The sequence below is a fragment of the Lepidochelys kempii genome, chromosome 18 (assembly GCF_965140265.1).
Source record: "Lepidochelys kempii isolate rLepKem1 chromosome 18, rLepKem1.hap2, whole genome shotgun sequence".
In the NCBI taxonomy this organism is placed as follows: domain Eukaryota; kingdom Metazoa; phylum Chordata; order Testudines; family Cheloniidae; genus Lepidochelys; species Lepidochelys kempii.
The window spans coordinates 3,792,690-3,819,034 of NC_133273.1; the positions used below are offsets into that span (position 1 = coordinate 3,792,690).

The 26,345-nt window shown below is 53.3% G+C and overlaps 1 pseudogene; it reads left to right on the forward strand.

Annotated features, from left to right (window-relative positions):
* Nucleotides 1-26,060, forward strand: part of LOC140900208 (small ribosomal subunit protein uS3mA-like) — a 41,197-nt pseudogene extending 15,137 nt beyond the window's left edge.
* Nucleotides 26,061-26,345: the final 285 nt, after the last annotated feature.

The following is a 26,345-nucleotide window of genomic DNA, read 5'->3' on the forward strand; positions in this document are numbered from 1 at the left end:
TTGTTGCCAAGAAGGCCAATGGCATTTTGGGATGTATAAGTAGGGGCATTGCCAGAAGATCGAGGGACGTGATCGTTCCCCTCTATTCGACATTGGTGAGTCCTCATCTGGAGTACTGTGTCCAGTTTTGGGCCCCGCACTACAAGAAGGATGTGGAAAAATTGGAAAACGTCCAGCGGAGGGCAATAAAAATGATTAGGGGTCTGGAACACATGAGTTATGAGGAGAGGCTGAGGGAACTGGGATTGTTTAGTCTGCAGAAGAGAAGAATGAGGGGGGATTTGATAGCTGCTTTCAACTACCTGAAAGGGGGTTCCAAAGAGGATGGATCTAGACTGTTCTCAGTGGTAGCAGATGGCATGGTGGGCTCTGGGAAATATTCTATGAGAATCTGGCTAAGAGTCACACCCCGTCCCCACCTGTCATGCTGCTGACACAGGTAACACTCCCTGTCTTGGGGTCTAGCTCACTGCAAAGGCAGCCCTTTGCTCTCAGAGGTGGGAGCCCTTTCCAACCAGCCTTCTAATGGAATTGCTGTGAAAGGTTGTAACTGAGCTGAATGTTTTAGCTTCTGCCACCAGGGGGTACTAGCTGCCCTCCTATGACAGGCCTTGGGAAGTCAGGGCTCTTGCTGTGATGAAAAGACCCTGCCTTGGGGTGGTGCCTTTTCTTTGCTAAAGTATCTTCCTTTTCTCAAAAAGAAAAGGAGGACTTGTGGCACCTTAGAGACTAACTAATTTATTTGAGCATAAGCTTTCGTGAGCTACAGCATCCGATGAAGTGAGCTGTAGCTCACAAAAGCTTATGCTCAAATAAATTGGTTAGTCTCTAAAGTGCCACAAGTCCTCCTGTTCTTTTTGCGGATACAGACTAACACGGCTGCTACTCTGAAACCTTCCCTCTCAGTTTGTCTCCTTCCCGTGTGCACCAGAGGAGAAGCAAGTGGGAGACGGCTTCCTGCTTTGGCAAGGGGCTTTGCATGCTGCCCCACGGCCACCCTTAGATCCATGGTACAGAAATACAGCCCTGGTTGCAGATGAGGGCACCAAGTGCTAACTGGAGCATGTACATGCTGTAGCGGGTCACAGGGGTTTGTGCATTGGCAGCGGCACCCAGAGGCAGAAGGCTGAACGAAAGTATCGACAAACCCAGTGCCATGGATTCCTGCAGCCTCTGCAAGCTGCATGTGCCTACAAGGCTAATCCCAGTGGTTAGAACAGGGGTCTGGGAGCCAGGACTTGACAATTCTAGCCCTGCCTCTGGATGGAAGTACAGTCTAGTGGTTAGAGCAGGGAGACAGGACTCCTGGGTTCTATTCCAGGTTCTGGAAGGGAGTGTAGTGTGGTAGTTAGAGCAGAGGACTGGGAGCCTGGAGTCTCTTCTTAGTTACCATGTCATTTTGGGCAAGTCAACATGTGGTTTTGCTTTGACAAATGGCTCTACACAAGTGACCTCTTCTTTCTCCTGGCCCTGTGCCACAAGAGCATGAGTCTGATCGACCTTCAGGGGCAAAGAGAAGCTTTGGCTGCTTTTTACTCTCCTTAGCCCCCCAGGGCCAACCCAGCTGTGAGAGAGGGAGCTAGACCGGTTAGTGCACTCCGGTCTGCGAACCTGTGCAGGCCCCAGAAGGCAAAGGGCTCTCCCAAGTGTTGCTGAGGGTAGAAATGGAAGGCAGCGGACTTGCACTGGGGCCTGGGGGTGCAGTTTGTCCTGTCAGAATGGTCATTACTGGGGACGCTGCAGGAGGTGGACAGGGCCCAGCTTGGTTCTCAGTGCCCAGGGAGAGTTGGCAGGGCTGCCTGGTGACATGGGCAGGTGTGATACGAAATTCACTGAGAGAGAACATGGGACCCCAAAGTGCCAACTGAACAGAGTCTCTGTGAGGCTCTCAGGGGCGGGGGTTATGGACTCGGAGAGCTCAGAGCCAGGCAGGAAGCAGTAAGCGCTCACCTCCTCATGCACCTCTGCCAGGGACTGTGCCGCTCCAGCGGGCACTGCTGAGCTCCTTAGGCAGAGTCCAGAGGAGGCCGTGTGGAAATGCCAACCACAGGGAGAGGCATCTGCTCTTTGTAGTCAGGCAGATTCTTAACAGCTGGCGAATTCCCCATCCCACTGTGCATTCCCCAGATTCCTTCGTACATGCCGGCAGCACAACGTGGGTGCCAGGCCCTGCCTGCAGGCAGGAGACTCGTCCAGCGTGAATCGGTGCCACCCAGGACCCAGTGGGCCATGGGTATCGCATGCACATGAATGGCCTCTTGCTCAGTGCTGGTGAGAGCAGGCAGCGCCATGGGGAGCTTCACCCACTCCTGCCAGGACTCATCATTCAGCACATTGTTTCTCATTGTCCCCCGCCATGGACCGCCCCCTGCTTGGAACACGTGGTGTTTGGAGCATAGGTCTCATTTGAGGGGATGGGGGAGGGGAAGTTATTCCCAACTTACCACTGGGGGAAACTACCAGGTTTCCACTTCGCCAGCTGCCAGCCTGCTCGGGATGGGCGCAGCTGAGCCCCAGCCCCAGGCTCTCCGCACAGCAGCCTTCCCACGCCCGGGTGTTGATCAGCTGTGCAGTGGAGTGAGCGAGTGCTGGGTTCAGCCTCTCGAGCGTCACACTCAGCCAGCAGGGGGAGCTCCCCTCCGCTCCTGGGGGATGGGGGCAGAGATATCAACCACCTGCTAATCAACAGTTGTAAAGGCCAGTCTGGGCGCTCCCCAAACCTGTCTTCCAGGCTACAAAGCTTGGTCAGTGTCACTGCACAGCGCCTTGCTGACTGGGATGTATCCAGCCCCAGCCCCAGCCCCAGCCAGTGGCTCTCCCGCTGCTGTCAGAAATCTCCTTTCAGACCGATCACATCACCGCCGAACTGCCTCTTGGCTACTCTCAATGGATTCAGCTCCCCTGAGCCTCCAGCTTCCGAACCGTTCGCCAAGCTCTTCGCCAAACCTTCTCCAAGGCCACAGTCCTCCTCGTGAGCCCTGGCGCAGGGGCAGGCCAGGGGCAGGGAAGGGCACGTGGCCCAATGGCCATTCTGGGCAGCTCGGGCTTGTTGAGCTACTCAAAGGCAGACCCGGCCGTAACTTAGAATGGCTGCCCAAGTTATATCAGGAGCCTTTACAGCCCCCAAGCAGCCCAGTATTCCTGGGGCTCAAAGCTGGCTTAAAGCCCCCTTCTCCTGGGGTGCACCTGTGCGGGATGCACCTCCTAGAGGCCAGGCACAGAACTGCACTCAGCTAAGCTGGGGTCATGCTAAAGTAGTGGTCACCAACCTAGAGGATCTCCCAGTCGATCGTGATCTCTGGTTGTGCAGTGTGGCTGCCTCTGAGGCAGGCTCCCTGCCTACCCCGGCCCCATGCTACTCCCAGAAGCGGCCAGCACAGCCCTGCGGCCCGGGGGGGGGGTCTCCCTCTGTGCGCTGCTCCTGCCTGCAAGCACTGCCCCCGCAGCCCCCATTGGCAGGGACAGCTGCATGGGTGGTGCTTGCAGAGAGGGGCAGCACGCGGAGCCACATGCCCCCCACCCCTTCCCCAGGGGCCGCAGGGGCACGTTAGCCCCTTCCGGGAGTGGTGTGGGGCCAGGATAGGCAGGGAGCCTGCCTTAGCCTCGCTGCATCTGCCACCAACCGGGAGCCGCCAGAGGTAAGTGCTGCCCGGTGGGAGGCTGCACCCCAACCCCCATCCCTGAGCCCCCTCCTGGAGCCAGCACCCTGTACCCCCTCCTGCAGCCTGAACCCTCTCCTGCACCCCAAGCCCCAGCCCTGACCCCCCCTCCCAGAGCCAGCACCCTGTACCCCTTCCTGCACCCCAACCCTCTGCCACAACCCTGACCCCCCTCCCAGAGCCAGCACCCTGTACCCCCTCCTGCACCCTAACACTCTGCCCCAGACCGTAGCCCCCTCCTGCACTCATACTCCCTCCTAGAGCTTGCACCCCTCACCCCCTCCTGCACCCCAAACCCCTGGCCAGGCTCAACCCAGAGCCCCCTCCCACACTGCGAATCCCTCAGCCCCAGCCCAGAGCCCACACCCTCTCCTGAACCTCAACCCCCTATCCCCAGTGAGTGAGGATGGAGGAGAGCGAGTGACGGAGAGTGGGGGTGGTTGAGTGAGCGGGGTGGGGCTTTGGGGAAGGGGCAGGGCCTCAGGGAAGGGGTGGGATAGATCCTGGGTTACCCTTAGATTCAAAAAGTGATCCTGGGGATAAAAAGGTTGGAGACCCCTGTTCTAAAGGGGTATGTTCTAGAGCTACCACAAGTGATTGGGGTTGACAGCCTCACTTACGCAGTAGGGAAGAGAAACTCCCCCAGTGCAGGCATCCCGGGGTTAAAATCCGTGCCCTGGGCTATGCAGCAGGTGACGGTCAGACTAGACTCCTGGTGAGACTTTCTGCCCTTAACTTCCGTAGGCGAAGGGACACAGAGCCAGGTTTTCTTCTAAGGCCATTTGGTCTCTGCTCACTCAAATGATTGCGAGTTATCTCAGCCCTCTGCAAGGTACCAAATGACGCAAACTTTGTGCTGCTTGCGTGGGTGCGGATGGAGGCCTGGAGCCTGCAGAGCACTGGGGCTTCAGCAACAACCCCAAGGAGAGGATACTGTCAATATTTTGACAGGCCTGGCCTTCGGTCTTTAAAGGGACAGTGCACGTGGGTTATTTGTAACTTGACTCAACCACACACAGCTCAAAAGCTTCATTCAAGAGCATGAGCTTCTGGGAATGAGCCCTGAACGCATCGCAGTGGTGGAGTGTGGGGATTCATACTCCCAGGAGGAAGGTAGCGTCTCTGCTGCCCTGTCCCAAGGAGGTGCTCAGGTTCTGTTTGGCAAATACAGAGAGACATACGGTGCTCAAACAAGGAAAGGCAGGAGGCCCAGATTAATGCACCTCAGAAACGGTGTTAGGAGTCAGAATTGTGTCTAATACATGGACAGGACTTCAATTAAAAGCTACATGTGTGTTACTGTAGTGTCTAGAGACCCCGGCCAAGATCACGCCCATTGTGTCCGGCACTGTACAAACCTCAGCTGAGATCAGGCCCCACTGTGACAGGCTCTGCACAGACCCCAAGAAAGATCAGGGCAGGTGCCCCACTGTGCCACGTGCTGCACGGACCCTGACCAAGATCAGGCCCCATTATGCCAGGCACTGTACAGATCCCGACCAATGTCAGGCTCGCATTGTGCTGGGCCCTGTACAGACCCCAGTCGTGTGCCGGCCTCTCTGTGTACATGTCGTAACAGCTTAGAGCACAAGGGTAACATTTGCAAAAGTCCCACATGACTCAGGAGCCGCGGAGCTTGTCTCTTGTGGTGAGTGGAGCTGCAATTACAGCACTGATCGTAATTCTCACCCTGAGTGTTAAGTCGATGGGGGACCCTCCTAGTTCGGCATGAAAGTGTCTCTAGATAGAGGTCATTAAGCCAGTAAGGAATCAGCATACGTGAGATCAAAACAAGGCCCTCTCCTACCAAAGCCAGAGTCCAAACCCAATAACCAAGGGTGGGGATTACGACTGAAATAGTTATTTTGGTTCCACTTCCAGGGAGGGGAAGGAGGGGGTGGTGTTTAGGGGGCTAGCCTGGGCCTTGGAAGATGTGTGTTCAAGGCCCCGTTCTGCCACAGGCTCCCCTGGGTGCCCTGGGCGAGTCCTTGTCTTCCTGGAAGAATTGTAGGAGAATGGTCTCAATTCCCCCGCACCCCCTGTGCTTGCATTATACGGGTGTAAAGGTGCGTGTGGTGGTGCTTATTCTCATCCGGGAAGGGGAAGGAGCTGTGGGACAGTCATCGAGGCAGCAGGTGCTGTCGTGGGAAATATGTAGAAACAGTATTCAGTGAAAGCCCCAACTTCTCCTTCTCCTGCCCGGCAGGCAGGGTGGGGCTGAGCTAAGGTTGCAGGAGCTGAGCAGAGATGGCCTGTAATACAGAGGGCTGTAATGTGCAGATGGGGCTCGGATTCACTGGAATGTCCTGGCTGCTGGCGACCGCTCTGGCTTCGCCGGGTTTTCATCGCTGGAGCGAGAGCTGAATCTGGCCCAGCGGATCCTCCCTAAGCCTGACAGGTGGAGGCAGCGTGTGCAAGGCCCTCAAATGGGGCCCACCCCACGGGAAACTCACAGCTCTGCAGCATTGCTCCTGTGGGGTCAGCCCCTTGCTGTGTTATGTCTGCACAGAGCCCGCGCTGCTCGTGTCAATAGTGGTCAACACTAAAAGCAAGAGGGGGACACCAGAGAGAGGCTGGGGCTTGGGGACAAGATCGGGGAACAGTGGGAGGCTGATTCCCCAATTGCTTTGACCCCCACACTTGGCTGACACACATGGGCTGGACTCTTCAGAGGGGCTCAAAACCCACAACTGGCTTCCCGAAGGAGTTCAGCTCCCACTTAGGCACCTTAGTAAGTGGGCAGCTTTTCCGAAGGGCCCAGCCTGGGGGGTGCAGGTGCTGCGGGGAACAGAGTGCATGTCAGTTTGGTCACAGCATTACAGCTCTCTGCTTTGGTTCTGCTGCTGTTATAGGCAGGCCCATGTGGCTTCTTGCTTTGCGGGTCTTCCGTCACCATGTGATGCTCTGAGGGCTGTGGGAGTTGCCAGTCACGCTACCTTAGAGCAAGAAGCACAGCCCAGAGCGACTGGCACAAGCTGCTAAGAAACCTCAGGGCATGGTCTGCAAAGCAGAAAAGCTGCACAGGAAAGGGCTGCAGGATGCAAGGGAAACAACTTCTCTCCGGTTTGTCTGCAGAACATCAGCTTTGGGCCACTCTGAGAACCCAGCAAAGTTAGTGTGGGGCCAGCGACCATGGGAGGGCAGGGCTCAATGACAGGCCAGCGCAGCAGGGGACAGGGCCTGTGCAGGGCAGGGCCCAGTGAAGAATGGGAAAGGGCCAGGGCAGGGCAGTGCCAACACAGGGGTAGGGGGCTGGGAGAGCTTGCCTTCTCTAGAACATCCCCCCATGCAGGGCATTCGCTGGCATGAGAACCTAGATGATGGACGGATGTGTATGAGGCTGGATGGACAGACAGATGCTGGCAGCCTCACCAAAAGGGCTCTGCACCCTACCTCCACCCCGTTTAGTCTTGCTACAGTTGGGACTTTGCTGGCTGGTTTTCCACACAAAGCTTGCAGCAGAACTGCCCAATACAGTAGTGACAACCCCAAAGGTGCAAAAATCATGAGTCAGGCTCACCAAAAATCCTGTGAGTGACTTTAAAATCCTGAGACTGTGTAAAAAGACTGGGGGGGGGGGTCTTTTTATTCGCCTTCTGCTGTTTGAGCCTTTAGGGTGCTCTGGGGTCTCATTTTGAAGCTTTCCCAATAGCCACAAGGACTAGACACTTAGGCCTGGTCTACAGTATGCGGTTATTTCGGAATTAGCCGAGTTACCTCGAAATAAAACTGGTTCCGTCCACACGACCAAACCAGTTTTTTCAATTTAAAGGGCTCTTTACTCCGATTTCTGTACTCCACCTCGGCAAGTGGAGTAGCGCTAAAATCGATATCGCAGTTCCGGGTTACAGGTACTGTGGATGCAATTCGACAATATTGGCCTCTGGGAGCTATCCCAGAATGCTCCCTTGTGGCCACTCTGGACAACACTCTGAACTCCAGGTAGGCAGTAAAAGCCCAGGAAACTTTTGAACTTCCTGTTTGGTCACCATCAGCACAGGTGACCATCAGCACAGTCCACCATCACAGGCGACCATGCAGAATCCACCATCTCAAGAGACCAAGCAGTCCCGGATTCGCAGACGAGCTCCAGCATGGTCTGAACGGGAGGTACTGGATCTCATTGCATTTTGGGGAGATGACTCTGTTATGGCAGAACTACGTTCCAAAAAAAGGAACACAAATACGTACGCGAAAGTCTCCAGGGCCATGATGGAAAGAGGCTACTACAGGGACACAGAACAGTTTCATACAAAAAATCAAGGAGCTCAGGCAAGTGTACCAAAAAGCCAGGGAGGCGAACGGGTGCTCTGGGTCACAGCCGCATACATGACGCTTCTACCGTGAGCTGCATGCAATTATGGGGGGTGACAACACCACTACCCGACGACTGTCCATGGACATCTGCAAGGAGGGAATAGCACGGAGCGAGGAGGATGAGTTTTTGGAGGACGAAGAGGAGCAGGAGGAGGAGGACAGTGTACAGGCGGCAAGTGGGGAATCTGTTTTCCCCCCTAGCCAGGAGCTATTTTTAACGCTGGAGCCAATAGCCTCCCGCTACTCCCAAAGCATGCTCCTGGACCATGACCCTGGAGAAGGCACTTCTGGTGAATGAGAGTTTGATCAGAGCCACGCGGTGGGGGGTGGAGGGAAACCCAGCTGTGCTGGGCTGTTCACGTTTAGTTTAAAGGGCTCATCCCTGCTCAGAACCTCATTGGAGCCCCGTGGTGTGTGTGTGGGGGGGGGGAGGCTGTTGTGTGAAGCAATCATCCCAGAGAGCCCGCAGGCTGCCTGCAAGCTGAATTCTGTTGCCCAGCCATGTGTGATGGCTTACTCACACCAAAGTGGCAGGCACTTCAGTATAAGAGGCAAAATGAGACCTTGTACAGAAAGAACATGTGCTGTGTACTATGAATTGCCTGTTTCACTGAGAAACAGTGTCCCCTTTGTTCTCTAAAATGTATCTTTTAAAATACTACCCTCCCTTTTTCTCCTCCCGCAGCAGGTGCAAATGTTTCAACGCGGCCCCTATCTACTCCGTCCCAGAGGCTGGTCCAGATTAGAAGGCGGAAAAAATGAACTCGGGACGACATGTTTGCCAAGCTCGTGCAGTCCTCCAACACTGATAGGGCCCAGTTGAATGCGTGGAGGCAAACAATTGCGGAGTCATGTAAAGCATTACATAAATATGAAGAGAGGAGGGACGTGCGCGATGAGAGCAGGCAGGATGCTATGGTCAAGCTCATGGGGGAGCAAACTGACATGCTCCATTGTATGGTGGATCTAATGCAGGAAAGGCAGCAAGACCACAGACTGCCGCTGCATCCCCTGAATAACCGCCCTCCCTCCTCCCCAAGTTCCATAGCCTCCTAACCCAAATGCCCAAGAACATGGGGGGGGAGGGGGGGATCTACGGGGACCCACACAGTCAACCCCAGAGGATTGCACAAGCAGCAGAAAACTGTCATATCCTAAATTTTTATTTGGTTTCTGGACTTGTTCTTCTCCCCTCTTCCACCCCCCTAACCCAATACACCCCCTCATCTAGCTTCTGATTTCTCTCAATGTTTTGTGCAACAAATAACAAAGAATGGTTTTTAAACAATTGTGACTTTATTTCCTTTCATATATATATATAGGGGGCGAGTAACTTTAAGAGAAACAAACACAACTCTCACACCGTAGCCTGGCCAATCATGAAACTGGCTTTCAAAGCTTCTCTGATGTGCAGCACGCCCTGCTGCACTCTTCTAATCGCCCTGTTGTCTGGCTGTGCGAAACTGGCCACCAGGCGAGTTGCCTCAACCTCCCACCCTGCCATAAATGTCTCCCCCTTACTCTCACAGATATTGTGGAGCACACAACAAGCAGCGATTACAATTGGAATATTGGTTGTGCTGAGATCTATCCGAGTCAGTAAACTGCGCCAGAGCGCTTTTAAACGTCCAAATGCACATTCTACCACCATTCTGCACTTGCTCAGCCTATAGTTGAACTGCTCCTTACTGCTGTTCAGGGTGCCTGTGTACGGCTTCATGAGCCATGGCATTAAGGGGTAGGCTGGGTTCCCGAGGATAATTATAGGCATTTCAACATCCCCAACAGTAATTTTCTGGTCTGGGAAGTAAGTTTCTTCCTGTAGCTGTTTAAACAGACCAGAGTTCCTGAAGATGCGAGTGTTATGCACCTTTCCCAGCCATCCCATGCTGATGTCAGTGACACATCCCTTGTGATCCACCAGTGCTTGCAGCACCATGGAAAAGTACCCCTGCAGTTTATGTACTGGCCGCCCCGGTGTTCCGGGGCCAAGATAGGGATACGGGTTCCGTCTATCACCCCGTCGCAGTTAGGGAATCCCATTTCAGCAAAGCCGTCCACTATGACCTGCACATTTCCCAGAGTCACTACCCTTGATAGCAGCAGCTCAGTGATTGCGTTGGCTACGGGCTGCACAGCAGCCCCCACAATAGATTTCCCCACTCCAAACTGATTCCCGACTGACGGGTAGCTGTCTGGCGTTGCAAGCTTCCAGAGGGCTATGGCCACTCGCTGCTAAACCGTGAGGGCTGCTCTCATTTTGGTGTCTTTGACCTTCAGGGCAGGGGAAAGCAAGTCACAAAGTTCCATGAAAGTGGCCCTACGCATCCGAAAGTTTCTCAGTCACTTGGAATCATCCCATACCTGCAACACTATGCGGTCCCACCAGTCTGTGCTTGTTTCCCAGGCCCAGAATTGGCATTCCACAGCATGAACCGGACCCAACAGCACCATGATCTCCCAATCGCCACATGCCGTGCCATCTGTGTCCATGTCTTCATCACTATAGTAATCACGCTGTTGTCCCTTCCTCCCCCGGTTTTGCAGGTACTGCACATAATGCTGGATAATGCGCAAGGTATTTACAATGGTCAAAACTGCAGCGGGGACCTGTTCGGGCTCCATGCTTGCCATGCTATGGCCCCTTCACGGGTAATCCTGGAAAAAGGGCATGAAACGTAGGAGAGCAGAGTGGCAGCAGAAGCTGTGCTGTTTGGTCCACGGTAGCCGAATAGCGGCTGAAAATGGTTGTCTTCTGTGGCTTTTACGGAGGTGGGAACCCAGGACAGACAACATGGAGAAGCTCAGAAGCGCGGCAATAGCAGGAGAGAAGAGCTGGCGGTGGAAGCTATGACGCTCAGTTCACGATGGCCGAGCAGAGTTGAGTTGGAGAGGTGGATTCATAGTAGCAGGAGAGCAGCGGTGCACCGTCTGCTGAAAGCAGTATGGCGTCTGCACGCCAAAAAGGCGCAAAACGATTGTCTGCCGCAGCTTTCTGACAACACACACCCAGAAACACCTGCGAGAATGTTTTTGCCCCATCATGCCCTGGGAGCTTAACCCAGAATTCCAATGGGTGGCGGGGACTGTGGGAACTGTGGGATAGCTACCCACAGTGCACCGCTCCAACATTCGATGCTAGCCTTGGTACTGTGGATGCAATCTGCCGAATTCACGCGCTTTAGTGGGGACACAGAAGACCGAATGTATAAAATAGCTTCCGAAAATTCAAATAGAATATTTTGAAATAATTTCGTACTGTGGACATACCCTGACTTGTTCTTTAAGAATGAAAGTTGAAATCATCACAGACCCACTTGACTCCAGGAGCTGGGGCTTTAAGGAAACTAATAATTATCATGAGACTCATGATGCAATCATGGGAGTTGGCAGGGGAGCACTGCATGTGGGGGGGAAGTGCTGATGCATAGATATTCCTCCCTCCCACCCCCCACCCCCCCACAGTGTTCCTCTGCGCCCTCCTAGGGGCTATGAGGGGGGTAGCGAGGAGCAACACCAAGTGCTCCCTGCCTCCAGGTCACTTTCCCCAGCTGGACTGGGCTGTGCTGTGAGGCATCAGGAGCTGCTGCTCCCCTGCCCTCCCCGTACGTAGCCCAGGTCAGGAAAGTGACCTGGATGTAGGGAGCTCCTCACTCCCCACAAAAGTCCTCTAGGGGTGCACGGAGGAGCAGTGTTCAAGCGGGGGGAGTGAGCAGCAGGCCAGCTGCTCTGTGCATCCAGATCAGTTTCCCCACATTGTTGCAGGAGGGGGACAGGGGTTGGGGCGAAGGGGCCAGTTCATGGATTAGTGGTGCAGGAGGGGTGGGAGCCTGGGGAGCCCATGGAGACCAGGGCAGTGGGGGGGCACCCACGGGTGTCAGGGGCAAGGGAGTGCGCCATGCCCACAGGGGCCAGGTGTACCAAAATACAAGTTCACCCAGGGCACCATTTCCCCTAAGGCTGGCCCATATCTACACAGTAATTTACTCTCACTGACCTTTCCCCATCACCCTGCTCTCGGCTTTCTGTCATCCCCTCCATGGTTCCCTGGCTCTCCTACTCCATTGTTTCTGGCGCTGTAACTCTGGGACAGGCACTTGGAGATCATGGCATTGGCTTGGCCTGGATTAGACCCTGGCTGGGAGAGAGAAAGCTCTTATGCAAACAGAGGTATATCAAACCCTGGGTAATTTATGGCCCCCAGGTCAGAGGCCTTTGCACTGACTTGATCAGACTCCCATAGAGAGCAACACCCTGAGTGACTTCATAATGTACATACTGTAACAGCCCACACTGGCAGGGTGAGCAGGCCCCAGTAACCAGCTGAGGTCCTGGACTGGCCTTTGGACGTATTGTGCTGGATGGGGTGATGTGTACCCAGGATTTGGATCCCGTGGAGGGTGCTTACAGCAAGCCAGGGAGCAGCTCTCCCAGAAGCCGGTGGCCAGTCCTGCCTTTCTGAATTCAAAGTAGGGGCATAGCGAGCAAATCGAGGGACGTGATCGTTCCCCTCTATTCGACATTGGTGAGGCCTCATCTGGAGTACTGTGTCCAGTTTTGGGCCCCACACTACAAGAAGGATGTGGATAAATTGGAGAGAGTCCAGCGAAGGGCAACAAAAATGATTAGGGGTCTAGAACACATGACTTATGAGGAGAGGCTGAGGGAGCTGGGATTGTTTAGCCTGCAGAAGAGAAGAATGAGGGGGGATTTGATAGCTGCTTTCAACTACCTGAAAGGGGGTTCCAAAGAGGATGGCTCTAGACTGTTCTCAATGGTAGCAGATGACAGAACGAGGAGTAATGGTCTCAAGTTGCAGCGGGGGAGGTTTAGATTGGATATTAGGAAAAACTTTTTCACTAAGAGGGTGGTGAAACACTGGAATGCGTTACCTAGGGAGGTGGTAGAATCTCCTTCCTTAGAGGTTTTTAAGGTCAGGCTTGACAAAGCCCTGGCTGGGATGATTTAACTGGGAATTGGTCCTGCTTCGAGCAGGGGGTTGGACTAGATGACCTTCAGGGGTCCCTTCCAACCCTGATATTCTATGATTCTATGATTCTATGATTCAAACTGAAAGAGGTACAGAGAAGGGCTACTAGGATGATCCAAGGAATGGAAAACCTGTTTTATGAAAGGAGACTCAAGGAGCTTGGCTTGTTTAACCTAACCAAAAGAAGGCTGAGGGGAGATATGATTGCTCTCTATAAATATATCAGAGGGATAAATACCAGGGAGGGAGAGGAATTATTTAAGCTCAGTACCAATGTGGACACAAGAACAAATGGCTATAAACTGGCCATCAGGAAGTTTAGACTTGAAAGTAGTTGGGGATTGGTCCTGCTTTGAGCAGGGGGTGGGACTAGATGACCTCCTGAGGTCCCTTCCAACCCTGATATTCTATGATTCTAGATGAAGGTTTCTAACCATCAGAGGAGTGAAGTTCTGGAGCAGCCTTCCAAGGGAAGCAGTGGGGGCAAGAGACATATCTGGCTTCAAGACTAAGCTTGATAAGTTTATGGCAGGGATGTTACGATGGGATAGCCTAATTTTGGCAATTAATTGATCTTTGACTATTAGCGGTAGATATGCCCAATGGCCTGTGATGGGATGTTAGATGGGGTGGGATCTGAGTTACTACAGAGAATCCTTTCCTGGGTATCTGGCTGGTGAGCCTTGCCCACATGCTCAGGGTTTAGCTGATCGCCATATTTGGGGTTAGGAAGGAATTTTCCTCCACGGCAGATTGGCAGAGGCCCTGGAGGTTTTTCACCTTTCTCTGCAGCGTGGAGGACAGGTCACTTACTGAAGGATTCTCTGCACCTTGAAGTCTTTAAACCATGATTTGAGGACTTCAATAGCTCAGACATAGTTTAGGGGTTTGTTACAGGAGTGGGTGGGTGAGATTATGTGGCCTGCGTTGTGCAGTAGGTCGGACTAGATGATCATAATGGTCCCTTCTGACCTTAAAGTCTGTGAGTCTATGACTCTCCCAGGACTGCTCACTTGGGCTGTAAGGAGTGATGGATACTTCAGCCCAAGAACTCAGGGGAAGCAAGTCAAAGGGGCCCATGGGGCAGGGCCAGGGCCAGATTAACCATTTGTGGACCCACTGCCAAACTTATTTGTGGACTTACTTATGGGAGCAATGGAGCATGGTGCAGAGAGGTCAGTCCCCGAACCGAAGGGCTGGCCAGGGGCAATGGGGCATGACATGGCGGGGGTGACCCCATCCTGCCCAGCCCAGTACAAGGGCACAGTTTTCAAACCAGCAATCGCCAGAGATACCCTGGCCCACCCAGGCTTGTGCTGCCAGCATGACCCTTCCCCTTGGGGGCAGGCCCATGCCATGCCACACAACCCCTCTGCCCAACAGCCCCCAGACCCGCTATGCCGAGTGCTCCCCCACAGGCTCCCCACAAATGCACAGCGCCCTGCACACCACTACCCCTGCCCAGTGCCCCCCACCCACAGCCCCACCACTACTGCCAAGCACCCCCATAGCCCCCCACAACTGCCCAGCACCCCTCATAGAACCCCCACTCCCTAGCATTCCAAAACGCAGCTCTCCCCCACCCCCACTGCCCTTCCCCACAGCCCCCCCACCACAACTACACAGCCCCCACACAGACCCCCCAACTGCCCAGTGCCCCCTCACAGCCCAGCACCCCACCACCATAGGCCCCTCCAGAGACCCACCCCCCTGCCTGCCCCCCGGCCACACTCACCAGCCCTGCTGGAAGGTGACTGTGTCTGCCAGGCTGAGCTGGCAGTGCAGCTGGGGCCAGCCTGGTCCTGGGGTGGGGAATCGCTCTGGCCTCTCAGGAGCTGTGTGATCGTCCAGGCCAGGGCCTGCCCCAACCCCAGCCGGGCTCCCTCAGGACCCACTTGCCTGGAGGTAGGGTGACCAGGGCATTTGTCCCATTGGCAAGAGCAAATGAACAAATGTTGTATATCAAAAAAGCTGGGTGTGACAGGCTGGATCACAGAAAACCCCTTGGGAACTGCCAACTGATGTGCTGAGACTACCTCTAAACCCGTTTTCCCTGCCAGCCTGGGACTCCAGTGCCCTGCCTGGTTTGAGCCAAACACCCTGGCCTGCTGCAAACACAGACCCAGGTCTGAACAACATCCTCCCCAAAAGCTGCAGGCTTAACTGAAAACAGCTTAAGAAGAGCTCCTCTCTCCAACACTCAGATGCCCAGCTCCCAGTGGGGTCCAAACCCCAAATAAATCCATTTTACCCTGTATAAAGCTTATATATGGTAACCTCATAAATTGTTCACCCTCTATAACACTGATAGAGAAATATGCACAGCTGTCGTCCCCCCCCCCCCGGTATTAACAGATACTCTGGGTTAATTAATAAGTAAAAAGTGATTTTATTAAATACAAAAAGTAGGATTTAAGTGGTTCCAAGTAATAACGGACAGAACAAAGTGAATTACCAAGCAAAATAAAATAAAACATGCAAGTCTAAACCTAATACAGTAAGAAAACTCAATACAGACAAAATCTCACCTTCAGAGATGTTTCAATAAGCTTCTATCACAGACTGGATGCCTTCCTAGTCTTTCCCCTGGTACAGCCTTTGCTCTAGCTCAGGTGGTAGGTAGGGGATTTCTCATGACTGACGCCCCCTTTGTTCTGTTCCACTTCCTTATATAGCTTTTGCACAAGGCGGGAATCCTTTGTCCCTCTCTGGGTTCCCACCCCTCCTTCTAAATGGAAAAGCACCAGGTTAAAGATGGATTCCAGTTCAGCTGCCATGAACACATGTCACTGTAAGACAGGTACACAGGAAGACTTACAAGTAAACAGAGCCATCTATAGTCGATTGTCCTAGTTGATGGGAGCCATCAAGATTCCAAACCACCATTAATGGCCCACACTTTGCATAATTACAATAGGCCCTCAGACTTATATTTCATATTTCTAGTTTCAGATACAAGTGATACATTTATACAAATAGGATGACCACACTCAGTAGATTATAAGCTTTGTAATGATACCTTACAAGAGACCTTTTGCATGAAGCATATTCTAGTTAAATTATATTCATACTCATTAGCGTATTTTCATAAAATCATATGGAATGCAATGTCATACCGGGTACACCCCCCTAGCGGGGCTTGCAGGAACATGGGGTGGGGCAGCGATGTGAGGTCCAGGCAGTGCACATAGAATATCCAAGTTGGAAGGGACCTCAGGAGGTCATCTAGTCCAACCCCCTGCTCAAAGCAGGACCAATCCCCAATTTTTGCCCCAGATCCCTAAATGGCCCCCTCAAGGATTGAACTTGCAACCCTGGGTTTAGCGCGCCAATGCTCAAACCAGTGGGGCTGGGGGGGGTCAGCGGAGCTCAGGGGGTGGGGTCAGTCCTAGCCCCAGGCAGCAGTGCAAGGAGCTCAGGTGAGCCCTGGGCAGTGGCGTGCGGAGCTGGGAGCAGGGACAGAGGTCAGCCCCTGCCCCAGCCCTGGAGCAGTGGTGCACAGTTGTGGGGGGGCTTTCAGCCCCAACCTCGGCTCTGAGTAGACAGGGCATGGATCTGATGGGGGGTCAGCCCTGGGTGGCGGTGATTCTGGCAAGTCCTGCGGGCCGCGGGGGCAGCTTTGGCGAGCCCCTGGCTGGTCAGTTAGGTCACCCTACCTGGAGGGACCCAGCCAACTGCCAAGTCCCCCCTGCCACTGCCCCCCTGCACTGGCTGAGACTGGCTTGACTTCTCCATTGGTCCCTGGCCATTCGGCTCCAGGGAGGCAGGCGGGGCCCCCACAGGTGGTGGGCAGCAGAGACTAACCAGAGCCAGAGCTGCACTGGGGTCCGACCAGCAGGTATAGAGGAGCCCTTGGCTGGACTGCGAGCCACCAGGAGTGAGCGGTGGGCAGTGGGGAGGACCAGAGGGTGGAGAGGAGCCAGCGGGCTGGGGGCCTCAGGACGCAACACAGCAGAGCGGGCTGGACCGGGCCGGGCCGGGGGCCCTTTGAAGTCTGGGCCTGGCACCATGGTGCCACTGTAAACCCAGTACTGAGCCTGGTCCAGGTCTGGGGCTGTGAGGAACAAGAGCAATAGAAATAATCACTGAGACTGATGGGCTGAGAAGCTGTATTCAAGGGCTGGGCCCCGGGAATCGTTCCCAGGGACTCACAGAGCAGAGGAGTTTCACCTCTTTCTATCTGGGGACTGTCCCGGATGCTCAGGCAGGCCAAGGCCTCGTCTCTGCGGCGGGCAGGCCTCGGAAGGGCACGGACCCTGCCTTGCGGCACCTGTGGGATGAACAAGAGCCCGGTGCCTTATTCACAGGGCAGAAGGGCCAGAAATGGGCAGGGTCCATGGCACTGTTCCCTCTTAAGCAGTGCGTGTACGCGCGCTCACAGGTGTTAAACCCCGCGTGCATTCCGGCTTCGGGGGGGCTTTTTTTTTTTTTGTGCTTCGGCAGCGACACTCCGGCTTTTTTAAAAATTAGAGGGACCATTGGTTCATGGGAGCCGCAAGATGTTTAGTAGCATAAAGGCCAGCAGGAGCTTAACCAAACCAAAGGACCGCGGCCCAGATCCTCAGGTTTTTAGGGGCTTGTCAGTGCTCCTGTTCCTGATGGCAGAGAGTCGGAGCTGGCCAAAACCGCAGCATCGCCAGGCTGCTCTGTCTGCCTGCCTCAGTGGTCTCAGATCCCAGCTTTATGGACTGGGTGTGTCGCTAGTTCCCAGGCTTTTTCTCTTGGATGAGTGTGAGGAAGAATGGTTCAGTGGGGCAGGCCCTCGCTTGGGTCTTGGGAGAGCCAAGTTCATTCCACTGCTCTACCCTCAAATCCGGTGTCCTTGGGCCAGTCACGCAGTTGCTTTGGGTCTCAATCCCTGCTCTGTACAATTGGGGATAGGAGCACTGCCCTGCTCTCGGGGGGGGGGGGGGGGGGTGAGGATAAAGCCATTACCAATTGTGAGGTGCTCAGACACAGCTGATGGAGACAAGGTCAGTCCTGGAGATAGAGGTGCCCAGAGGGATAGAGCTCACACAGCTGGGCCTTGGAGTAAGAATCTTAGGAGATCTCTTCCTGTCCGTGACCTTGGGCAAATCAGCTCACTCCTCTGTTTCCCAGACTCAACCACACAACAGGGATGAGGTTCTGATCCTGTTTAGGAGGTGCTGGTCAGGAGAATTAATTGGTTCAGACCTGCACACTCAACATGCTGCATCAGAGCCCCTCAGTGAGGCCTTGTGGATCAGGGGAAGTTAGGAGCCTGAATACTTTTGATGATCTAGGTCTGTCTGCCTGAGACTGTAACAGCAGTTTCCCTTAAATCAGTTTAAAAGCCAATGTCACTAATCCCACGAGCAGATGCTCTTCTCTCCAGTTAAGAGGAGGCTTCTTTCAGTTTGGCTTAAATTGCTAAAACCTGGTGATAAACTGCATCCAAATAGGATGCTCTTAATCTGAAATAATATAGTGTCCCCCCTCTCGAATTTGCAGGGAAATCACTGAGCTGTGAACTGCAACTGAGTGAGTTCTTTTGGTGCAAGTGCATGGATCAGCTTTCATCTAGGCCTCAGGACACTGGGAGTTTTGCCCGCTCACAACTCTCTATCAGATGTTAAGTTAGCACCTAGCAAGGCCCGTCCCTTGAAGGCACTGGCTGATGCTTCTTCAGCTGGAGCTCCACTGATTCTAGTCAGGCACAAGCCCTCAGCTACTGCTGGTATTCATTTGATGTTAGTCCCCTGCTTGCCCTCAAGAGCCAAACAGGAAACCCTTTCAAGCACAAATCTTTGTCTGCACCCAGCGGGGGTTTCATTTCCGTTGAAACACTTTGAGGGTGGGGTTTCAAACAGGAAACGTCCCTTGAAAAACAAGGTTAAATTTTATTTTGCAAAAGTGGGGAAACATTTGTGAAACCACACACCTGAAACCAAAAGCTCTAGCCAGTGTGCAAGCCCCAGAGACTGGCAGCTTCCCCTGTCCTGAGGCCCAATCCTCAAAGGGATTTATGATCTCAAGTTTCATTGATTTCAATGAAAGTTAGGAGCCAAAATACCTCTGTGGATCTGGGACTAAATCCTTGGGCTTGTTTAATATTTCTGCTGAAAAAAAAGAGCAATGTACCATTTCAAACAAAGCACGGACACAGAGCATCCCAAGGGATGATGGACCCGGGTGCTTTCTGATGTGAATGGGGCTGGGACAGGGCAGGAAAGGAGGGATTGAGATTGCCATTGGGTTGAGTCTGTTTCACGTCTGTTAGGAACAGGTAACTGACTTCAGTATTTTGAGAAGTCACTTTGCCTTCTCAACATGTTTAGGGGATTTATAATCTGAGCAAGTTAATCACTAGGATTTGTGTGACAATTTGTTCTTCAAAAGCAAATCGTCTCCACAGATCCTCACATGCCAACCGCCGGGTTCTGCCCTTAAGGCAAATGAGAGTTGCCTCTGTTGTGGTTAGGACACAAGGTGGATCAAAACGGAGGTGACGTAGCACACTTGGCCAATGTTCATTCCTGGGACAGATGAGGGTGCAGCAGGTTAGGACTGAGGTTCCTCTGAGGAGCTTTGTGTGATGAGAGCCCAGGGCTGGGATAACAGAGGTCTGCAGGCTGGGATGGAGGTCACTGGCAGAGCTGTGTGTAGAGAGCCCAGGGCTGGAATAGCAGGGGCCTGTGGGTTGGATGGGGAGCGCAGGGTGGCTGCTGGGGCATTGGCAGAGCTTGGGGGGGGCATAGATGGAATAGTGGGGGAGGGGGGCTGTGGGAAGACCAGGCTGGAATAGCAGGAGGCTGCAGAGCTGGGTGGGAGTAGCGTGTACATCACCTGTCTGGGCTCTGCCTGGTGCTCGCCCTGGGGTATTTGTCTGTCTCTTCACACGCACAATAGTCACTGAAAATTGCTGCACCGAGTCTCTGTGAGAGAAGTCAGGCCCAGTGTGGCAGTGTGAGGGCTGCAGGCAGAGAGGTGCTGCGCGTCTTCGCACCATCACCGCTTTCAGACATAGCCACAGCCGGGCGTTGGTGCATCTGGTCTGATTCAAATTCCCAGCTCCCTGCAGTTCCCGAGAGGCACAGGGAGAGCGGCTCCATCCAGCTCCACACAGAGCCAGGTGGTGCTGGGAACGTCTCTTGAGCTCTGAGTGGCAGGTGTCCAGCCTGCCTTGGAGAAATACAGCTAGAGAGAGTCACTCACCCGCGTTTCTCAGAGGGGCTCTGCAGAGCAATGGGCTCTGCGCTCCCAGCTCTGACCCAGGGCACGTCACTTGCTCTCTCTCTGCCGTGGTTCCCCACGTGTGCAGTGGCGTAATAACGCTCCCTTTCTCCTCCGCTGTGCGTCATCTCCTGGGGGCAGGGAGCGTGTATGCAGCGCCCGGCACCGGGGGGCTCTAAACCAGCCCAGTCCTTTGCAGAAGAGGAGAAGCCTTTGTGCTCCTGCACTGACAGGACGGTGCATGAGCAGCTTTTGGTCTCTCTTGATTCATTTGCAGTCTAATTGCCACTCTCTCCTGGGGAATGTGGCATTTTTCTTTAATGAGGCTCCTCTGATCCCAGATTTCTTTCTTGTGATAATGATGCATCCCTGACTGTGCTCCACCATTAACAGCTTTCTGGGGGAGGGTGCTACACGGGTGTTACTATTTTTATTTCATTTTCTCTTTCGTTGCCTAGGGGCCTCACACAGGAGCATTGCAGGTTTCATTCGTTGTCATTCTGGTCTTTAAGGGGCTGGTGGCCACATAACAAATGCAGACACTGTCAGTAGTTTTATGTTCCAGAGCAGACTTATGCCTCCAGTAGGGTTGGGCCAAGCCCATGCTCATGGTCCCCTGGGACTCTGGAAAGTGGGGGGGTTGAAACCTGGCTCTGAGTTGAGCAGAACCTCCAAGCACTGGTGGGTTTGCTCTGCCAGCACTTGGCTGCTAGTCAAACAAAGAGAAGATTACAAGGATCTCAGGATGGAGCCAGATAGTCTGAGAAGGTCCCTCACAGCAGCCTTCCCATTGCTGTGTGCACAGCCATTCTCTGGGCGTAGTGATCACCCCCAGGCACGGGATACCTTCACCTTCCCAGCTCCAGGCTCCATTTCCACTTGCCAGGCCCCTGCTCCCCTCCTGTTCCCACTTGCCTGGCCCCAGCCCTTGGCTGCATTTCCCAGAGATCACTCCAGAATGGCATACTTTTCTGGGCACCTCAGTGCCAGAAAAGAGTAAGAGGTTGCCCTTAATTCAGAGAAAAGCAACAACATAGTTCAGGGGCAGGATGCACTGACTGGCCAGTTGCTCAATTAAATGACAGCTTGGCACAAGATGATTGGTGCGGATTAGAATGAGGAAGGAGAGAATTCTTCAAGGTGGCACAAGGGGCTGATACAGGGAGCATGGGGATGTAATCAAGACTGGGACCATCAGTAAGAACTTCCCATCTGGGTGATGTGCTAGGGTGGGGGATGGTCTCCAGGGGCAGTTCTCATTGCTTGGCCCAGTGAAGTCTGGCATGGACAAAGCATGACCCAATGCACAGGAACGAGGGACCCTGCACTAGCAGGGGGTGGACAAGGGGGTTCCAGAGGTGTGTTTTGAATGACTCTCACAGCTCTTTTCCGTTCTAATACTTAATGGGTGAGTCCGAGCTGAGTTAAGAATAGCACCAGATATCATAGAATCATAGAAGATTAGGGTTGGAAGAGATCTCAGGAGGTCATCTAGTCCAACCCCCTGCTTAAAGCAGGACCAACCCCAAATAAATCATCCCAGCCAGGGCTTTGTCAAGCCTGATCTTAAAAACCTCTCAGGATGGAGATTCTACTACCTCCCTAGGGAACCCATTCCGGTGCTTCACCACCCTCCTAGTGAAATAGTTTTCCCTAATATCCAACTTAGATCTCCCACACTGCAATTTGAGACCGTTGCTCCTTGTTCTGTCATCTGCTACCACTGAGAACAGCCGAGCTCCATCCTCTTTGGAACCCCCTTTCAGATAGTTGAAAGCAGCTATCAAATCCCCCCTCATTCTTCTCTTCTGCAGACTAAATAAGCCCAGTCCCCTCAGCCTCTCCTCATAAGTCATGTGCCCCAGCCCCCTAATCATTTGTAAAAAGAAAAGGAGTACTTGTGGCACCTTAGAGACTAACCAATTTATTTGAGCATGGACTCATTTGTGTTGCCCTCCGCTGGACTCTCTCCAATTTGTCCACATCCTTTCTGTAGTGGGGAGCCCAGAGCTGGACACAATACTGCAGCTGTGGCCTCACCAGTGCCGAATAGAGGGGAATAATCACTTCCCTCGACCTCCTGGCAATGCTCCTACTAATGCAGCCCAATATGCCATTAATCTTCTTGGCAACAAGGGCACACTGTTCACTCATATCCAGCTTCTCATCCACTGCAATCCCCAGGTCCTTTTCTGCAGAACTGCCGCATAGCCAGTTGGTCTCCAGCCTGTAGCGGTGCATGGGATTCTTCCATCCTAAGTGCAGGACTCTGCACTTGTCCTTGTTGAACCTCACCAGATTTCTTTTGGCCCAATCATCCAATTTGTCTAGGTCACTCTGGACCCTATCCCTACCCTCCAGTGTATCTATCTCTCCCCCCAGCTTAGTGTCATCCATGAACTTGCTGAGGGTGCAATCCATCCCGTCGTTCAGATCATGAATGAAGATATTGAATAAAACCGACCCCAGGACCGACCCCTGGGGCACTCTGCTTGATACTGGCTGCTAACTAGACACTGAGCCGTTGATCACCACCCGTTGAGCCCAACGATCTAGCCAGCTTTCTACCCACCTTATAGTCCATTCATCCAGCCCATACTTCTTTAACTTGCTGGCAAGAATACTGCGTGAGACTGTATCAAAAGCTTTGCTAAAGTCAAGGTATATCACATCCACCACTTTCCCCATAGCCACAGTGCTAGTTATCTCATCGTATTGCCCAAGAATAGCACCATAAATGCAAAGCTGCTTGAGTTCAAATAAAATGGGATCTTGATTGCTCTGGCCTCAGCTCTCCGTGTGTAAAATGGGGATAGCAATTCTTCCTGCCCGTCACCCTTCATCTGCCTTGTCTATTTAATCAGAAGCTGTGCAGGGCAGGGGCTGTCTCTCACTAAGAGCGTGCACAGCACCCAGCATGATGGGACCCTGATCTCCATTGGGACCCTGCTGTGCTGCCATAATGCGAATAATCAGTGGAGGCATCTCTAATTTAAATTCGAAGTTTGCAAACCCAGAACCCGGTGGCTGGATGAGCATAGAGGAATCGGCGAGTATCCCTTTAACTAGTCTGGGACCTCTCTAGTGAGCCTCCCTCTTCTAATGCAAAAGCCACCAGAACCTAACAGCAGAGGGCTTGCAAACTATGGAAAGGGAAGCTCCCCAGTTCCAATACACTACAATGGCTTTTTACACAGCCTAGTCCAGTGCGTGTGGCCTGGCTTTCTGAACTGGGATTTATTGGTGGTGAATAGTCCTGCATCCCTTGAGCATCCAGAACTTCCAAAGCTTTGGGTGCCCAAAGAAGGCAATTCCAAACCCAGGGGTGCTGGAACAATTTGTATAGTGGGGGTGCTGAGAGCCACTGACCCAAACTGTAAACCCTGGATATGATGGAAACCACTTCAAGCCAGGGGGTGTGGCAGCCCTCCCCGCCCAGCTTCAGCACCTCTGTCCAAACCAATTTGTGATGGTACTTTGAATGGAGTGATCTGGAGGAAAGATCCCACTTACTGTGTAAGGCGCCATGCAAATCATTAAATTATTAACAACATCTGAAAGCGTTCAGCCAGGGTCACCAGTCACCTCTCGTTTCCCCAGCAGGTGCATGCCTGGCTATGAGTTGCAGTCACACGCTGCTGAGGAAACAGGAGAGTTCCCCAAACAGACGTGATGGCAACACTTAAAATCTGTGTGTGTTAAACAGTATTTCAGAGATCAGCTTTCTCTGGTTTCTATTAAACATGGGGCTGGGGTCTCTAATTCTGCCCAAACAGACAGATGATGAAAGAATATTACAGAGTATTTTGTTTGAACTAAAATGATGTGAAGTTCGCTGGTGCTCTGGTTCCACTTTGGTTTCAGGACTATAAATAAACCAGCCTCTAGGTCACTCACCACAAGGCAGGACTCACTGAATTTCTGTGCTGCCCCCATTCGGCATAGCAACAGTGTGAAAAGAAGAACCGGGCGGCCCAAGTGTGAGTCGGGAAAGGAGACAAGCCGGTGACGTACGAACAGGCCCATCCGCCCCACTACATTGCCCATCGCAAGGGCTGGCTCTCCCTGCACACCAGTGAGTGACCCGCCAGCTGCTGCCCTGGGGGTACCTGGGCTTCCCCGTCTCTCAGTGCCTGCCCTGCTCCCCACCATGCCTTCTGCTGGGAGAGGCTGGGACTGGAGTAGCCAGGAGCTCCCCTCCAGCCAGTGCTCCTGCCCCGCTCCCCACAGTGCCCTCTGCTGGGAGAGGCAGTTATGCTTATAAGAAGCACACAGGATCTTTTTCAGGGGAAAGAGCAATACACCCTGTTTATTAAAAATGCAACAATTAGCATATGCATTTAAACACACACACACACACAGAGTCTTGGCAGGATGAACCCAAAGTTTCATGGCCAGGCCCCCTGTTTCCATAGTGATTTTCCCATAATGCTGTAATCAGTTGTTTTTTGACGAGTGCTTGTTTTCTTACATTGTTTTTTTTATTTTTATTTTTTATTAAGTCTTTTAAAAGGTTACCCCATTCTGGTTTTAATCACGGCTATCTTGTCCCCATTGATAGGTGCTGGTCTTATTTTTAAAGTCGTCAGTCTGCCTTTCTCTGACACAGGCGTATTGCAGCTTCCTGGTGCCCTGACATCTCGGTTTTTCCCTAAAACATCTGGTTCAGCGATGGCCTTTACACTTATTTCTTAACACACATGTTCCTCATTTACACACAACACAGAATTAATTTACACAAAGCATTTAAACAAAAACATCAAATTGCAATGCAAAAAAACCCAAGTCATTGCATTTTTTTACTTATTTTAAAATACTAAACCTACAACAAAATGGTAACCCTAAGAGGTCTGTTACTGCCTTAAAATCAGCTCCGATACAAATTCTGGCTGATGCATCTTTACCAATGGCCCATTAGGCCATTCCTTTCTGCTTTCAAAAAGAATAGCTGGCAAAATATAGTCAAATCATACATCAATAAATGTAATACATGCTACATTATTATTTTTTTATTTTAAATTATACAAAATGCAAACATAAAATCCTACTACAACAAGGCCAGGGCTGGAAAAGCCAGGAGCTCCCCCACAGCCAGCATTCCTGCCCCACCCCCCCAGAGCACCCCCTGCTGGGAGAGGCACTCCCCCCCACAGCCAGTGTTCCTGCATTGCTCCCTACAGCGCCCCCCGCTGGGAGAGGCCAGGGCTGAAATAGCTGGGAGCTCCCCCCGCAACCAGTGCTCCTGCCCCGCTCCCCACAGCATCCCTTTTGTGTGGCCCCTCTGACTGAACAAAAGGGGGTGAGGGGTCTTCAACCTGGGCATGGGCCGTTCTCCCTCCCCGAGCTCTTCTCCAGGCATGGGGGAGGGGAGGGAGCAGGAGTCCCTGTCCCCCGGCAGATGTGTGTTCCGTGGCCAGATCCTGATGCAGTGCCTGGCCGGACACCCATGCAGCCCCCTGCTCTGGCTGGTGCTGCTCGTACCATCTCTTAAAGGTGCCCTGTGGGCATGGGGCACCTGGTGCTGTCCCCTCACCCCCCGCTGCCCTGTCTGCCCTGCAGGTAACCTGGACGGGGAGGGCGGGGTGGCCGAGCGCACCGTGGAGGACGTCTTCATCCGCAAGTTCATCTACGGCACCTTCCACGGCTGCCTGACCAACGAGATTATGCTGAAGCACCGCGCCAACGCGCTGGTCGTCTGCGCCGTCTTCCTGCAGCGCCTGCCGCCCTACAAGTTCTACTTCCTGGTGGGCTACACCGAGACGCTGCTCTCCTTCCTCTACAAGTGCCCCGTCCGGCTGGAAGTGCAGACCCTGCCCGAGAGGGTCATCTACAAGTGCCTATAGCACCGCTGGACCCCTGGGCGAGGCCTGTCCCCCGGCAGCCGGGCACCCCACCTCTCCCCTGGGCTAGCCTGTGCCTGACTCAGGTCATCTGCTGTCCTGTCTCTCACTGGCCCGTTGTGGGGCAGGACACCCACGCTCCACATGGGCCCGAGGAGGCCGTGGACCCGTGGGTGGTGGCCGTGGGGTGCTCTGGTGTGGGTGTTTCCGAGGCTCTGGACGTAGCAGTGGCCTGGCCCAGCAATGGGGAATAACAGCACTCTGGCCCCTGTGTCCATCTCTGGAGTCACCGTAGCCCAATTCCTCCCAGCTTGGTCCCGGGGCGGTCAGAGTGTGGGCCTGGGA